The sequence below is a fragment of the Aphelocoma coerulescens genome (assembly GCF_041296385.1).
Source record: "Aphelocoma coerulescens isolate FSJ_1873_10779 chromosome Z unlocalized genomic scaffold, UR_Acoe_1.0 ChrZ, whole genome shotgun sequence".
NCBI lineage: Eukaryota > Metazoa > Chordata > Aves > Passeriformes > Corvidae > Aphelocoma > Aphelocoma coerulescens.
In genome coordinates, this window is record NW_027184085.1 from 26254263 (window position 1) to 26271305 (window position 17043).

The 17043-nt window shown below is 41.5% G+C and overlaps 1 protein-coding gene across 1 annotated transcript in view; it reads left to right on the forward strand.

The window, feature by feature from the left end:
* The window catches only part of KANK1 (KN motif and ankyrin repeat domains 1), a 129786-nt gene that overhangs the window by 30847 nt on the left and 81896 nt on the right, over window positions 1–17043 (forward strand). Inside the window, exon 2 of the mRNA XM_069001036.1 lies at window positions 1622–1752. The gene's annotated coding sequence lies outside the window, so the exon portion shown is untranslated. The remainder of the gene's footprint in view (window positions 1–1621; window positions 1753–17043) is intronic.

Here is a 17043-nt window from a genome sequence, read left to right on the forward strand (position 1 = left end):
TGGAGATATTTGTAATCATCTTAGAATGTACCCCCATTATAAGACAGGCATTTTGAAGGTATCATGAATAGGTAACTTGCTGTGTAAAATGTTCATATTTTACATAAATGTCTAAAAGTAAAAGTAAATTGAGAAAGTGTTGGAAACAGGAGGGGGGAAGAAATTGATTGCCATTTCCTTGGAGTAACTTAAGAACACTGAATACTAATTTAAAGCTTATCTAAGATTGGGGCTTTTGGATTTCTGTTTTTTAACAAATGTAGGTGTCCAACTTAGTTTCCCCCTCCACTCCTTCCAAAGACATGGACCCTTGTAGTTTCCTTTCAAATGCTATTTTTTATTTTAGTTTATGAAGATAATTAACCCTTAGGAAGCTTTTTAAAGGATTTGTAAACAGTGTAGGGTTAGAACAATCTATCTATCTCTGTGTAGGCGCATTGGCCTGTGACATGCTTCCAGTGCTAGATTTTTTATTAATTTATAATAAAAGCCTCTATAATTTTTACCTGATATGATTGGCTTCCACTCCATTAAGCCCCCAATCGCTGTCATTTTACAAACTGGGACAGAGGTCACTTTGTATGTTTGTACCAATGCTTTAGGGAAGTACTTAACAACCTGGATGATAAGAAGTGTCTTTTGCCTGAAAATAATCTTTAAAACTCTCTTGAGTAACCATGCTAGATATAGGTAAGTTTTTCTGCTGGCCCATCACTCCATAGCTGTCAAGTGTCAAAGTGGCATCATTGTGCAGCTGTTACACATTGGCACCACCTCAGGGTGCAGCTGAATGGGACTGTACCTGTGAGTGGCTGTGAGGCAGGATATCTCAGTGCAAGGAACCGTGTTGGGGTGTGTGTGGATGTGCCTCTACTTTTGGGAAGTTTGCTCTTGTGGGGGATTAAACACGTGTTGGAGCTGAAAAACAAGTATCCAAACCTTAGTGGTGGAACATCTTTGCTGAGTTGCTGTGGAGGAAGAGAGCTGCCTTATGTGCCGTGGTGGTGCAGGCCTGAACTCTGCTACAGTTGGAGTGTCTTTACTTAGTACAGGTTGAGTGCTTGTAAGATGAGAATTTTGAGAAAAGCCTGTCCGGGGAAATGAGCCAAGTCCATCTGTAAATGTTTCTCCTTATCCTGTAGTTTATGAAGTACCTCCATGTGTCTTCCACATACATCAAGATCCTTGCTTATGAAGTGCTAATACTGAGCTCACATGGGCTTCTGATGCATTTCCCCGTTCAAACTAGTACCAGGTTGCAAACACTTACTGCTCTGTTTCTGTAACTGGTGTGGCTGGTGTATCCTGACATGCCTGGAGCTTTGTTTCTGTGCATTCACATGGACTGTTGTTTGAACAAAGATTTAAATTGGGAAGGCAGGGCAGGGTGACACAGCTATTGCGAGATGCATGCTTTCTCCTCAGGGTGCTGTAGCTGAAGTGTGCTTGAGCATTTCACCTTGGAAACAAAAAATAACTTAGTCTTTAATTTTTGTGGTTGTTGGTAATTTCCTTATTGTTCAGCAGCATGGCCCTACCAGGCATCAGCAGTTTTAAGCATAAGATACATTGCATGACATATGCAATGACTAATTGGTGCTTCTAATTTGTGTCCTTGTAGGAAGACTCTGAGGTTCCTGAATGTGCTGTCAAATGCTGAAACATTGAATTAGCTGAATCTGCTGCATTTTCTGATGTTTAAAAAGGCCTAAAGGAAAGTAGAGACTGGCACTTCTGTTACAGTCTTTTAAGGTAAGATATGATTTCTTTTGCTGGGGTAGCAGGAAGAAGACAGACATGGTTCCACAGACTGTCCTAGCCCCACCTCTTGCTGTCTAATCAATCTATTGTGGTTTACTCCCATACTCACTCCCATACTCACTCACTCTCCCACCAGTGGGATGGGGGAGAGAACCAGAAGAGTGAAAGTGAAAAACTCGTGCATTGAGACAAAGACAGTTTAATAGGGAAAGCAAAAACCAGGATGGAAGCAAAGCAAAACAAGGAATTAATTCACCACTTCCCATGAGCAGGCAGGTGTTCAGCCATTCCAGGAAGGCCAGGCCCCATCTCACATAACAGTGACTTGGGAAGACAAACTCCATCACTCCAAATGGTCCCTCTTCCTTCTTCCCTCGGCTTTATATGCTGTGTGTAATGCCATATGGTCTGGAATATCCCTTTGGTCAGCTGGGGTCATCTGTCCTGGCTGTGTTCCCTCCCAGTTTCTTGTGCACTCCCAGCCTCCTTGCTGGTGGTGTGGTATGAGGAGCAATAAAAGGCCTTGACGTTATGCGTGCACTCATCACCAATAACTAAAATTTCCCTGTGTTATCAATCCTGTTACTAGCACAAATTTAAAGCATAGCTTTTTACCAGCTACTGTGAGGAAAATGAACTCCACCCTAGCCAAAACCAGCACAAAACTATATGAACCTGAAGTCTTGTATTGGACCCAGCTATCAGTATTTGTTGGTTAGAAGCTGATTCACTGACTTCAGTAAGACAAAATCCATGCAATTTGAAGAAACATTCATTATGAAACAATTTATTTTCTTTTCCTAAGTCATTAATTCTACACTCTTAAGTGCTTGGGTATCTTTCCATTAGAATATCTTAGTCCTTCTATCTATGTATTAATAATTATTTAGTAGTAGGTGGTCTTCAGTCCCTATATAATACCCTGCTGAGACAAATTCTCCATCAGGAAGAATGAGGCTGTCAAGCTAAACATGACTGTCGCTAGAAAAGTGACCATTCTGCTTTGACTAGACACTGCTGCTGTGATCTTTCATTAATTACCCCGTTTTGTACGCATATTTTGGATTTATGGCTGCCTTTTCAGCTGCACTGTAGTGCTGCTGCATTTTCTCAGCAGCATAGCAGAGCAGCCAGACACCAGACTGTCAGGGAGTCAGTCAGTACCACATTTGTGCAGTGCCCAGCGAGCAGCATGGCCTCTTATCGCTGCAGATGACCAGTGACTGTGTGTAAATACCCCAGGAGGACAGGGCTGTATAGATTTCTTTTTTTTATTTTTCCCTGTGCGAAGATCAGTGTTAAGAGCAACACCAAAGGCATGGCCTGAATGAAATCTCTAAGAAAGGAAACCCAGCTGGGTAAAGGCTCTTTGCTACTGACTCCTGGATTGCTTCATGTTTGACAGCTGCTGTTTGAAGTGGCAGGTGAATCCTGTTTTTATTTACATTTGATGAGTGTCACTGCCTGCCCACCTTATTACATACACTGCAGCGTGCTGCAGAGTTGGATGAGGGGTAAGATACACCTAAAACTGAACTTCTCTTTTAAAGAGGAAAGATTTAGTCTCTTGACAATTGTTATTATCTAGGATGGCTAATTGCTTGTCTTGTGCTATTTTTACTGTGTTAATCAGAGTGCAAACAAGCAGTGGGGGATGGCTCGTTTGGCTTTTGAGTGTGGAGTAGATTTGGTGCTTACAGATGTGGACTTGAATTGCTGCCAGCTTCTGGGGCAGGTAAAGGGCTCCTGAACCTAGTGATTCCAAAGACATGTGGGCACCAGCTGTTTTTCCCCAATTGTGAAAGTGTGGAAAAGCAGATCTCCTGCCATTCTTCATTACTCCATGAACTTTAGACGCGTTAAGAGGTCTGTGTGTGTAGTTGGAAACACCCAAACTCTGCTGACTCTCTGTTGTGTAAAAAGGAGTTCAGAAAGGGGGCAGAGGGTGCTGCAGCAGACCTGGGACACGCTGCCATGATTGGGAAGCCTGTGTGCACTTCCTCTGCAGGCCTCATACCAGCGCATTTTGGATTGGCCCTGGGCTCTCGCTCATAGAGTGGTGTCTGTTCCTCCTTGCAGGATGCTGTTCTTCACTTGGGTGTACTTGGGCTCTTGCTCTTCTGGAGACTATTCTTTTCACCAGGAAAAGCATCTGTAGGTGGATTTTATCTTTGCTGGTGGCAAAGAAGTGTTTTGATACAGAAGGAGAAATGCTTAGAGAAGGCAAAATAAGGAAACATACTGTTGCTGTGATTAGGTTGGTCCCAGTTCCCGTGTGGCTGTGTGCTGCAGCTATGTTCTGGCTGTAGAAGTGGATGCCCTCAGCCAAGCGTGTGCTTTGAAGTGGAGGAAATGTGTGTATATATGCCCATAGGGGTTCTTAGGTTGTCTTTGAAGATCCCCAGGCCTGCCAGCGCACTGCAGCAGCTGCCAGTACCATAGGGCAGTCACAGCTTGGATGTCCAGCAGGGTGCAATGGGTGGCCCTGCAAGGTACAGGATGGGAGATGAGGGAGGGTGCTGTAAGAAAACACATGCAGACAGAGAGGAAGAGTATGATTGCAGAAAGGCTGGAAAATCCAGAGCAGACTTGTGTCTGCTGTCAGGGAGCTGACAACGGGGATGATTGCTGACTGCCTTGGAAAGCACAGGAGCACTAGGTAAAGTCACTGAGAAGTGGACAGTGTCAGCTCTTGTCACAAGGCTGTGGATATGGAGAGAAGCAGGGTGAAGAGATTTCCTTTTCAGGTGCTCTGAGTTTAAGTACCCTCCAAGTTACATACATACATAGATACAAATGCATCTTTGCTTGTCCTTGGGTGGAGTGGCGTGGTGAGCAGTCCTGTACACGTCAGTAGCACTGGGCAGTTAGAGAGGGCAGGGGAGGCATTAATGGCAATAGCCATCAGCACAGAGAGGTGCTAACAATGAAATCTCAGTACACTAGATGTAGAGTTACTAATTCAGCAAGTCTTGGGAGAAGTGGGCTTAGTTTCTCTCTGCAAAACACAGTGTTTGAAGAGCATGTGTGCTGTGATGGTAACACAACATTTCATAGTGCTCAAGGCATTTTGCATTTATACAGGTACTGATACTTGAAGTACTAATGTGAACACCCCCATGCTTTTTGCCTGTGAGTTACAAAGCCAGCATCTCACTGGTGTGATACACTCCATGGAGAGGGCCCAAGAGCATTTTGTCTATTTCTGAACTTCACTGAGTGTGATCCCTGTGCAGATCATTAAAGCACTGCACTTCTAATTGGATCACAGACTTTGGCAATGTGAGATGAGCAACAGACTTATTAAAATTAATTTCCATTTATAAAACCATGATTGCTTCACTGGGATTGCCTGGGGTTTCTCAAAGCTGTGTCCTGTAGCCTTAATTTAGTCTTGATTTAAGTAAAAATGAGGGTTTACTGCAATATCATCAGACTCAAAACAGCATTTTCACTTTTTACAGCAGAAACTCAGCCTATTTAAGAGGGAAAACAATAAAAACAACAACCAACCTTATGAAGAAAACCTGTTACTTCTGACAGATTAAAATGCAGACTGGTTCAAATACAAATGCTCAACAATCGCCTTGTTTAGCTGGTCCTTAAGCTGCAGTTTTTTTACACTTCTGTTTATCTTGAAATCCGGCCTTTCACTTTCTGAATTTTCTGTGCTTGCTGGGGCAGTTAAATTGGAGTTTTACACACTGATTAGTTGGCTTCAGAGGTCCCTGACATACTTTCATGTGCAAGGGAGATCTGATTTTTGAGAAAGTACATGTATTGTGAGTGAAGTTAAGCTTTGCTCAAATCCAAATACCACCGAACAGAATTGATTTTCTTCTCTCAACAGACTGCACAACTCTCAATTGACTGCACAATAAATACAGTCGCATTTTTTTAATTTGACCAGGTATTTTCACTTGACTAACTTCAAACAGTTGTGGCTTAAGCTCTGGTTCTTTCATCCTTCCTCCCCTTATTTGTGGTTGTGCTTAAACGTGCCACAGGGCCATCAAGCTACCCAGCCGTGCTGTGTTACAGCTTCCACCTTCCCACATTGTACAGAAGGACTTTTTCCCTGTCATCTTGTCAGGCCAGTTGCCAGAGACACCTGGAGGGTCCCAGCTGGAGTGGTGTTTTGGGTATGAAGAGGTTGTCACGAACCTCATGCTTGCCAGCACTTCCTGGAGGGAAGCTATCTGTGTAGCCTGGCTGTAAAAGAAACAGCAGTAGAAGTCTGCGGTGTGACCCAAACCCACCTCCTGGTGGTGCTGCCATCCACCTTGTAGCTGGTTGCACCTGACTCCATGTCTGAAACCAAGCTGAGGAGGGCCCAGGTGGAGGCCCCAGCTGCGTATCGCTCACTGCCGGAGCAGAGTCCGGGGAAGACTGTTGGATGTGTAGACCTTGCGTCTGCGTCCTGTGCTGCTGGTGGCCAGCATGTGGTGTGCTCCAAGTTCCTTGGTGCTTTCTTGCATTTCAGGCATTCAGGTGCTGGGGGCCCACTGTGGTTGGAAGTGGTGGTACTGACCAAAAGCAACCAGCCTGTGCTATACCATATTTTGGTGAATTTGGTCTGTGGAAGGGACCCCACCCCTCACTTCTTTTACTGGCACAATAAATGCTGCTGAGTTATTTCAGTACAGTTACTAGATCTTTATATTGATAAAAGGCTTGTGTACTTTTCTGATTTATATTACTTGTGAACGATTAAAAAATAATTCTAATAATCTTTGGAACAATTGAAACATTAAAAAAAAAAATCCTGCCAAAACATCTTTGGGTTTTAGTTCTTTTGCCTTCAGAACCTTACACCAGTTCAGCACCTCTCAGAATTTTTTGAGAATGACAATCAGTTTCTAGTATAGAAAATAAATTCTCTTGTTTCATGTTTTAGTCTTAACAAGTTTAGGGTTTTGAGCCGTTACCTATCTCTTTTTTATTTCCTCTTTTGCTGTTTCTCTACATGTAAGGCACAAGGGTAATCTTTCCTTCTGCTAAATGTACTTTTACTTTTTCAAGGGAGACGCTTTGTCCACTAGGAACTGTGTCTCAGCATGCTAATAAAACTCACTTTATGCCTTTAAAATGTTTATTCAAAGTGGCCTGGCTGGCTTACAGTAGCTGTGTGGGTGGACTGTCCTTGAATTTTGTCGACTTAATTTAGTACTGCACAATACCCAGTGATGGAAAACAGCTATAAATTGTCTGTGCGCAGCCATGCATTATCGATAAAGGGTAGAATAAGCTCTACAATTTCTTTATTTGACGTTGTTAGTGCAGCAACTGGCTGATTTGTTAAGACTTTTTTTCCTCCTATTGGCAGTAAAATATCTCTTCATTTTGAACTCCGAATTTTCTGAATTTTGATTTGTTTGGGGTCGAAAACTTGCTTTGTCTCCAGTGTTACTAAATGTAATAGAAATATTTTCACAGAGTAGAAGCAAACTTAAATTCAGGGGGACCTAAGCAAACAGTAAGTTTGATTCCATGCAGCAGACAGAACTTTCCTAATTATCTCAGATATTTAGAACTAGAAAATAGAGCATGAAGTCTCACAGCACATTTAGAAGAAAAAGCACTTTAATATACTTCATTTGGCACATGCTTAGAAAAAATGCTTTACAGTGAGTTCAGCATGCTTTGTAATTTCAGTGTTCCTTCAAAGTTTCTGAAAAAATCTCAAGCTTTAAATCTGTCATGCTGTTTTTTCCTGTTGACACTTATGATGAGTGGAGACTCTACTGAATGTAATTTGCATATAAAACTGTGCTGTAAACTAAACAGTTCTTTCCCTGTAGTTGAACGAAGGCACAATGAACTGCTGAAAACTGGAAATTAATAAATATATAAGTAAAAAAACCCCAACTTGCCAGCAAAACTACAAGGGGCTTAGTCTTCCCAACAAATGTCCAGTGCTGAAACTTCTTCTCAAGCTACAATTTTTGGAATGGTAGCTTCCCACAGGTTGTTACTGTAATACAGCCAAGGGAATGTACAATTTGTGCCAAGCAAATATTGTATTAGAATTATGGAATTTTATTTCCCTCTTTTATGTTTGGTACATACATATCCTTTGGTAGAAGTATTCCAGACCTCTACAGATTTTTACTTTTGTCTTTGTAGAAGTGTAGGGGTAGGGAATTCACAAGTTATACTGATATTTACAGTGGTTTCCTCTATTCCATGGAGAATTGCTGGTTATTAGTTTAACTTTCCATATATTTGCAATCTTTTAAGGTTACAAATCATTAGGTAATGAAGTAATTAAACTGGTTGTGTTGTTGCAGTCAGAAGGCAGGAAAAACCACTGGTGAAAGGACTAACATGGCTGACAGAGGCTTGCTAGAGATTTACATTGAGAATAACTCACTCTTCAAAACTTTTTCATTTTCTGAGGAAATTGTGGAGTAAATCAAATACACTGGCTATGAGTGATTAAAATGCAAAACTTATGAATTCTTACTGACTTTGTAAATCTGACTCATTTACTGTTAATATAAAATCATTTATCTTAAAGCAGTGTTGAGGCTGTGAATATTTAAATGAAAGCTTCAACTCTTGAAGAAGATTTTGATATTCTACATCATTAATTTTGTGGCTCCATAGAACGCTGTCATGGAAGGGAAAAAGGAGATTCTCTTTATAGGTCACCCAATAGATCTGTGGTAATTCACTTGGTAAGTCAAAGTGGCAAATTTTACCACAGTTTAAATACTTGCACAGTTCAGATGTTACACAGACATCTAAAAATTCTGTGCTGGTTGAAGAGGATACCTTTGGTTTGATCCTACAGAAAATACAAACATCTGGACATTGACTTGCCTGTGGTTTTGGTTTTGGAGCAACTGTGCAGCTCTGGTTTTTTACAGAAGTGCAGGCTTCAGCCATGTTATTTACAATTCTGGTTTTAGACAGTTTGGGAGTATGAGCGTGTGTGTAATTTTTGGTAGTGAAATGCAATTTTGAAAATCCTTTGTTCCTGTTGTTTGTTTAAAAAGAGCATCTTTCACTGGCACTGTTAGAAGCTACTGAAATGAAAAACTGTAAGATAAGGAAGTCTCCCAAAGTACTGTGGGGTTGGATTCTCCTCTGCATCTGCCCACTCTCTTCAGGCAGTGCATGGATGGTGTTACTCAGACCTCTTCATTTACCCCCTCCCCCTCCCCAGAAGTCACTCAGTAGTCCAACAAACACAAAAGAGCTTTAATGCAATTTGACATTTATTTTCTTCATACTAACAAAATATGCCTTGGTCCAGAAAGGTCAAGTGACTATTGGAAAGGTACCTAGATTAGAAATGTACTGTGCAAGTGACCTGAGTGCTGCTTGCTACCATCCAGAATTCTTGGGTAGGCCATTGTGGAGGAAAGTGAGATGGATGAGGTGGTAAGAGATCAGCTTCACGTGACTGATCTCTGCAGCCCACGCTCAAAATACAGGGACAGCTACAGACATTATGGGAATGGCATGATGCAAAATGACCTGAAAGTAGTTGATTTAAAAACAAGTAAATAAAATATAAAAAGCATAGTTTGTCTAAGGGAAACCAGAGACTTTTCCTAGCAGTCAGTATAAATGGAAGAGTGGTAGGGGAGAAGTGAGGCAGGTGGCTTGTGAACAGAAGTTACCTGGAAACCTTCTGTTACTTTTAAGGTGGTATTTCCTTTTCAAATGCATCAAAAGAGGATGTTAAATTTTTTTCTTTCCAGTATAGGAATTAATGGGGGAAAGGGGGGAAATCTTTCAATTATTTTTGGAAGGCACTGCCTAAAATATTTTCTTTTTAAAAGCATAGGGGAAGAGAGTAAAACGTGTCACTGCATCCATCCCCACCCAGGAGTAACACCAAGTGCTTTGTCTCTGACAGGTTGCAGTATGCCCTACTAAAAGGGAAATAAAACTCCTGCTTTCCCTTCTCTTGGTACAAAAAAATTGTATTAAGCTTGTTTGAGGGGGACAAACTTCAGAGGCCTCTTCCAGGTTTGATTACTAGTGCAAAACCTGTGTTGGTTCTAACACAGGTGCCTTGTGCTTCGATTACATCAGCCAGCCAGGACACAGTCGTTCTGTGAATCACAGAGACATCGTTGTGGACAAAATCTCTTTCCTCCTTTTTGTTGTTACACTGTATTGTCCTCCACTAATTTGAAAGAGATGAGGAGTACAATGAATGAACCCCCTGATTCTGTCAAATTACTGTGTCAACAATGCAGTTACCTGCTCTGAGAGGCTCTGAGCTAGCAGAAACTGATTCTTAATGAGTTCACCTAGAACTTTCAGCTGTAATGAATTCTCTGCAAAACGTGCTTTAAGTAGTGCTGTGTCCTTGCCTAATGTCTGTAACCCTGATAAATCATGCTTTGTCCTTCTAGAAGACTCTATTAATGATCTTTCCACAGTGAACTTGGCGAGTCCCTTTTTGCAAAATGCAGAGCACTTTTTAACCCTTCTTCTTCCAACAACCATTTTGGCTGGTAATGTTCATGCAGTTTCCATTAAATGTGGTGGTTAAGGCATGTTACTCCTCTGCTATGTGTACAGAACACAGAGCGGCAGGTTGCTTTCCTGTTTTCCTCCTGTTCCTTTTCCTCCTCCCTTTTGTGCTGCTCTTCATGAGGTGCTAGGGGATGGCAGCAGAGATTTTCCCAGTATACATCAATGCAAACACATCAAAGCTGGATGCAGTATAAACAAAACATTGTTAGATATGGCAGAAGAATTGCTAGGTAGGGAAAAACTGAGTAATGTTGTTTGGGAAAATGATTGCACCTCTGGCTAATTACAAAATAATTGAATGAGCGGTTACGTGTTGCCTCACTGCAAGCTTTAAGTACCTGAAACATGATCTGCTTTTTTAGTGCTGAAATTTGCTATGAAATAGAAAATTGAGTAAATAAGATTTGGCTCTAGCATGATCCTCAGCTGTTCTTCAAGGTTTCTCACCCTTCCTCTTCTGGTTTAACCTGGGATATTCTTGTGCACCTGGAAAACTGAGCTATAAAAATGCAGTTTTGTTTCTATTGTTACATTTATTTTGTGCTAGACAAATTGCCTTCCTGAAAGCTTTCTGTAGGGTGCCTATAGCAAAGGCAGAGCTGGCTTGTGAGGTTTCAAAATACAGAATGGGTTGAAGAGCTTCATTTTAAAGGTATGCCATGAATGACTGGGCTTAATGTGTCTTATACACAAGGAATTTTCCCCCCTACAGTTTTGAAGTACCTACCACTTTAAGGGGCCTGTGGTTTACTTTGGAGTGAAATCACAAGAGATTTCAGGTTTTATTCCAGCTTTTTCTGTTTTCTTTGCCTTGGCCTTGAATGTTTTGACATCTTTTGTTGCCTTGCTTCCACATAGGGACTGGAGCAGCCTCAGCAGAGATGTAACAGCAGCTATAAATTATTTTCTGTGCTAAAGAAAGATGAAAGGTAAAGATGTACATTGTTGCTTCCTAAAGATCAGAGTGAAGTTTCAGATGAGAACAGTGTCATCAACATTCAAGACAAATGTGGGCACAGGCACTTAGGAGTTATTTTAGCTGAATGTAGCTGGCAGTCCCTGGGGTGTAAAAGGAAAATTTGTCCGGGAGTTTTTTTAAAGATTAGTTGTTACTGTGTTAAAATATTTATCAAAAGCCTTAAGGTTAATTCCCTGAGAAGTAAACCTGTAATGTTGCATTGTTGATTTTTCTGAACCAATTTTTAAACTTTGGAATAACTTTAAAAGGGTTGGTAAAAAATGAATTTTCCATTCCATTGCTGGAGTGAGTCCATGATTCCCAAAGGGTAAAAGAGTTCCTGTGCCAAATCCAACAGAGTAGCAAGAGATCTTATTTTAAGTCTGTCCTCAGTGAATGATGGATTATGGCTCGTTCTGGCCAAATTAAAAACTCTAGGAAAGAGGAAGGTATTTTTTGCCAGGTTACCCCTCATTTGTGAGAAATGCTACCACCCTAAACTTGTCTCTCTGTCATATCACTTCAGGTTAATGGCTCCCTTCATTTTGCTTCAAGTTCTAGCTCCCTCTGCTTTAAAAAAAAAAAAAAAAGGCATATTTCAGAAGGAGAGACGGAGAATCCAGGTGACTGCCTTTCAAAGTCAGTAATTGATGGCATTTCTGTTCAGGGACGAGTTTGGCTTGGTTAATGTAACTTTACAGCAGAAGTATGCATCTCATTATTTTATGTGTTTGTATTTATTTAACTTTTGACTGTGTATTTTAAGGTACCTCCAACATTCCTTTTAGTAGTGACTGAGAGCAGACTAAGCAGGTAATCATAGGTTTAAATGCACAACGGTGTGCCTTTGTTGAGGTTGGTTAGCTGTGCATTCTCTTTTAACTGAAAATGCACAGCAGTAAGAATCAGTAATGTATTTAAAATGGAAATCTCCTTTTGTGCAACACAAACAATTTTTCTTTATGTTAAAAAGAAGGGGGGCTACTAGGGCACTGTGTCCTTTGCTAGGTATCGGAAACAATTTATGATCTATCAGTGGTCAAAGAGTAATTGTTCGAAGTGTATTGGAAATAGGAAAAGGTTTCCTAGACAACTAGGGAAAAAACAGCTGAGAAGCTCAAGGAATTTTGACGGTGAAGGTGCCTTCTAAACATAGGAGAAGGTAGGGACATACCCTGGCAATGAACTGTGGTCTGAAGGAGTTGAGAGAGGTGATTCACTCTGCAGCCATGATCATCTCTTCTGTATCAGGTTTGCTCCTCGGAAGAAAAGTCATTTACTTAGCTCATACTAGCTCAGCATTAGCTATGGTGTTAACCTTCCTTTACAGTCTTTTTTGATGTAAAGTAACTTAATTATGTAAAGACTTCTTCATGTGCTTTAGAGGTGGGCAATTATTGTGTTTTTTTTAATTTCAAGATTGCTAATGCATTGAGCAACAAAAGCTTTAATCCCAGAATTTGAAAGCAATTATTTTAGCTGTAAAGAACTTCAGAGGTTGACTTTCATGCTTCCTCTTCTGTAGGTGATTAAGAGTTGCCTAACACAGTACTACAAAATCTTCTTGGGTAGGGCACTTCTGAAAAGGCTCTCTGAGAGTGATGGACACATGATTCATTTAAGTCAGATAAGAACTGACCACAGCAGCTGCTACCCAGAGAACTCTACCCTGAGCCTTGGTCTCCAAATGCGTGAACTTTAAATTTAAAGTTTAATGGAAGAAATTAATGCACAGGCAGGAGCACGTAATGGGACAATATAAGAGTCTGGAAGAAGGGGATAGGAAGGATATGTAGAAGATAACAGGACTTAAGAGAAGACCACAAGCCCAAACACTGTTCCACTTTTGAAGTCTTTTGATGCAGTGTAAAGCTTGTAATGGTGTATGGATCATAGTGGAAAACCAGTCTTCTGGGAAAGTTGAGGATATTTACATTACTTGAAATAGAAGGTGGAACACACAAAATATCTCAGAACTAGTCTGTAAGGAGACCAAGAAGAAAGAGATGGAGGCTCTGAAAATTAACATTCTTCATAGCATTTTAATCCAAATGAAGAGATTATGACCTATTTCATGTCTGCAGAGTATCACACTATGAAAAGTCAGCATCCATAAAGGAAACAGAGGAGTCTGCAACTTTATTTGAATAAAGGGAGAGAGTCTACTGGGGCACATGGCTGTGGGGTTTCTCTCTTGAGGTTTCGGAGGGTGCAGCCTCCTTTTATCCTAAATTCCTGGCTGCATGTTGCCCTCTTTCTTTCCCCTTCGGCTGAGGTACTCGGAAGGTACAGCCTGCCCAAACCACCTACCATGTATTCCCCCCTTCAACCTGTCGTTTTCCTTTAAAGTTCAGAAGTTCAGGCTATCTGGGTTCTGGAATAGACTTTGTGTGGACCCATTTGTCCATTACACTAAAGTTCAGGAGTCAAACTGTCTAGGTTCTGTAACAAACTTGGGGGTGTGAGGTTGGTAGAGACATTAAGGCCCATTTCAAAGATATTACCACCCATTCCTCCTAAAGGCCCTCACCCATCTAAGTGTTTGTAAAGGCGTTAGCGCACATCTTGCATATCGCATGCTTATCTCCCATTCTAATATTCTTTTTTTTTTTTTAATGTTGAAGAACCAAAGTCAGAAGTAGTTCCCAGAGGTATGGTATCACTGTGTGTCTCAGAAGTGACTTCTCCCCTTCCTCCTAATTTCTGATAAAGATTCATTTTTCCCTGCCTTTTACTCAGTGGAACAATTTTTAGACAAACCTGGAGAAACAGATTGATATTTTACTGAGGTAGATGGAGTACATAATAAGTTTTTTGGTTTTTTTTTTCTTGTAAAGTATATCAAAACAGAGGTGATGGTGTCCTTTGTATGAGTTTTTAGCAGTAATTAACATTCCTCCTCAAACAGGGAACAGCTGTCTCTCATCAGGCCAGGGAAGAACAGAAAAAAGGTGTTTAAAATTATGAAAGCTGTTTAGTTTGTCTCTAGTTTGTAAATCCCAAATGTAAGTTGAGAGTTTCTTTTTAGTAATGATGTGGTTAAAACTAGTTTATAGTTGGAAATGTGTTGATATTCAGTTAGTCTGTACACCCTACAGCTGTTTTTGTTGTAAACCTCAATAAATACTATTGTCTTGGTTTGAAAGACAGGTGTCTGCTAAGGAAGGCAGAAGCCTCCCTTGGAATGGCAGATGTAACCCCTTTCCCTCCGAGTTATTATAATTTTGAAATCAAGGGCTTTTAGGCAAAGATGTGGGAAAATAGGAATAACAGTTCTTTACTATTATATATCTATATGTGTATAACAAGGCAAACAAACACCAATAACCATGGCAGTAACAGCAAACAATCCCAAACCCGGTCCCAGCCTTCTCGGCTGTCGGGCCCTTTCCCCTCGGGTGCAGTTCCGCTCGCAGCCGGCAGGGGCGCTGGCGGCTCCCGGTGAGCAGGGCAGGTGCGATGGTTCCCCCGCGGCTGCAGGGGGCGCTCCGGAGCGAGCTCGGGGAGCACGCGGCACTGGGGCCCTGGGATCCCGGGAAGGATGGGACAAAGGCTTCACAAACCCCTGGGCAGCTGATCCCGGTGTCTGGCCGGACCCTCGGGAACAGCAGGCTGGAACGGCAGGGATGAGCACAAATCCCGGGTGGCAGATGAGATGTATCCAAACAGGGAACCCCCCGGAGCTCTGGGCAGGCAGGGTGAGCACGGCTACAACGCAGCGAAGGCTCGAAACAGCAGCGGGGCAGGGCGGCCACAGCCCGGCCTCCAGCGGGGCAGGGAAGGTGGGCCGGGGATCCTGGGGTCTTTCTCCGCAGAAAAAGGAAGAACGATCGAAAAGAACCAGCAGCTTCTCCCTCTGCAGCTTCTCTCTCCTAACACCCAGGTGAAACAAAGGAGTAGCCAGGCCCATCCCACCTTCAGTGGGCAGCTCTTTTGTCTTTCCTTAAGTACCCAGCGATTTGTTGTCTTAGTAACAGAATGGGGGAAAATTCCTTTAACAGAAAAAAAAAAAACCCTAGTCCTCTTAAAACCCCAACAACTATGGTGGCACTAGAGGAATTAATAATTGGAAAAGCAAAACAAGCTTCAGTAAGAACACAAGAACTTTGCAGTAGATTTTATTTGTTGTTTTGCTGCAGATGGATCCTCCCTCATCATGAGAGAAAATGGAAAGTAAAAGGATTTTTTTATCTTGTGTAATTTTTTTTCTTCTGTTTTCCCTGTATATTCTATAATTCCTATCTTCCTTGTGTTTTCTCCACTGAGAGCTTTGGAACAGCATTCTGATTCAATAATTGTATTTTATCATTAATACTGCTGCAGCACAGTATTTTGCCAGTGTTCCCATTGAGAAGCAATGGCATAAAGTGGATTAAGTAAGTCAAGGGAGCTGTCACTTAAAGAGCTGTAATGTTCTCTCCCTCTTAGTACACTGTACCACAACACAGGTGCAGGAAAGGAAGAAATGCAAATTTTAAGCAATATTCTGGCATTTAGCAGAATTTTTCTGAAATTGTTTATGTGTGGAGGTTACAGTGTTCATGCTGAGGTTACTGTGCTCCCTCAGCCCTATGTGCTGCAGAGACAGGGCAGCACTGATCTCGTAGGTCAGCCTTGGTTGTGAGCTTTTCTGTGAGTAGAGTGGTGAGTGGCCTCAGGTGGCAGTACCTCAGCAGGTGGTCAGTGATCACAGTTCTTGCAAGGCTGTTTGTGTTCTTCAGCTTATCAACAAGACCTAGCAGTTGTATATCCTACCCTACTGACAGCCTCATAGTTACTGAGGTTGTAAAACATACACTTTTCTTTAGCACTGGACTTCAAAACCAGAGTGGCCTTGCTTCCCCCTGCAAATATTTAGCATATGTTTTAGAGCCATATCTTTGGAGTGAGTAGGCTATCACTCTTACTGAGTGCAGGAAGTACAGGTTTGTATTGTACTGTGGTTTTGGAAGGCACCGATTGGGCTGGACAGATGCCACAGAAGACAGGAATATTAGGAAAAGATTCTTCTTTAGGGAAAATAGAAAAAGAAGGTATGTATGTGTATTCTGCGTACTGCAGACTGTCCTCCAGCAGGTTCTTCAGCTGGAGAAGTTTCCTAGTTTGAGTCAAGGTGGGACAGTTGTGCCCTGGAAAGACAGGGAGAACAAGATAAATGCACAGTTTGGAAAGTGAGCAGTGCTAATTCAGCATGCTGCTTAGAAAACTAACCTGACAAAAGAAAGATTTCTACTGTGTTAGTGAAATTAATCAATTGAATGAGACTTGGAGTGAGAACCTGGATAATGAATAGGACAGAACAGCATGACAGTGGTAATTTACCTTAATTGTTTTTTGTTTTGATGTCCACTGTTGTTTTTTTTTTCCTTCACACAGAGGAATTCAGGGAAATATTGAATGCTGGGTTTCAGTGTGCATTTGCAGAAGTCCATTTGAATGACTGGGTGAATACCAGAATGAAGAGTGAAATGTAAAATTACTCAGTTTCATTTCAGGAGACAGTAGCTGTTAATGCTTCAGTCCATAAAAATAATCTCTTATAGAAATGACCTTCAGGCATGTCAAAGATCATGGGTACATTCTCTTGTTCATTTACTGTAGCCAATAAAAGCTGACTGGTAATCTTGGGTACCTGTGATCTTCTTTCCTCCTGTGTGGTCAGGAAAAGGTAGAATACCTGCAGAGGCTTTTCAGGCATCTCTGTCTGAGGTACTGATAGCCATGAATATATCCATATTCAGATTGCTTTCCCTCTTCTTTTGGGAAGCAAGAGATTGTGTTCTTGAATCTAACACACTGCATATAAAAACATGCATGTTTAGGAA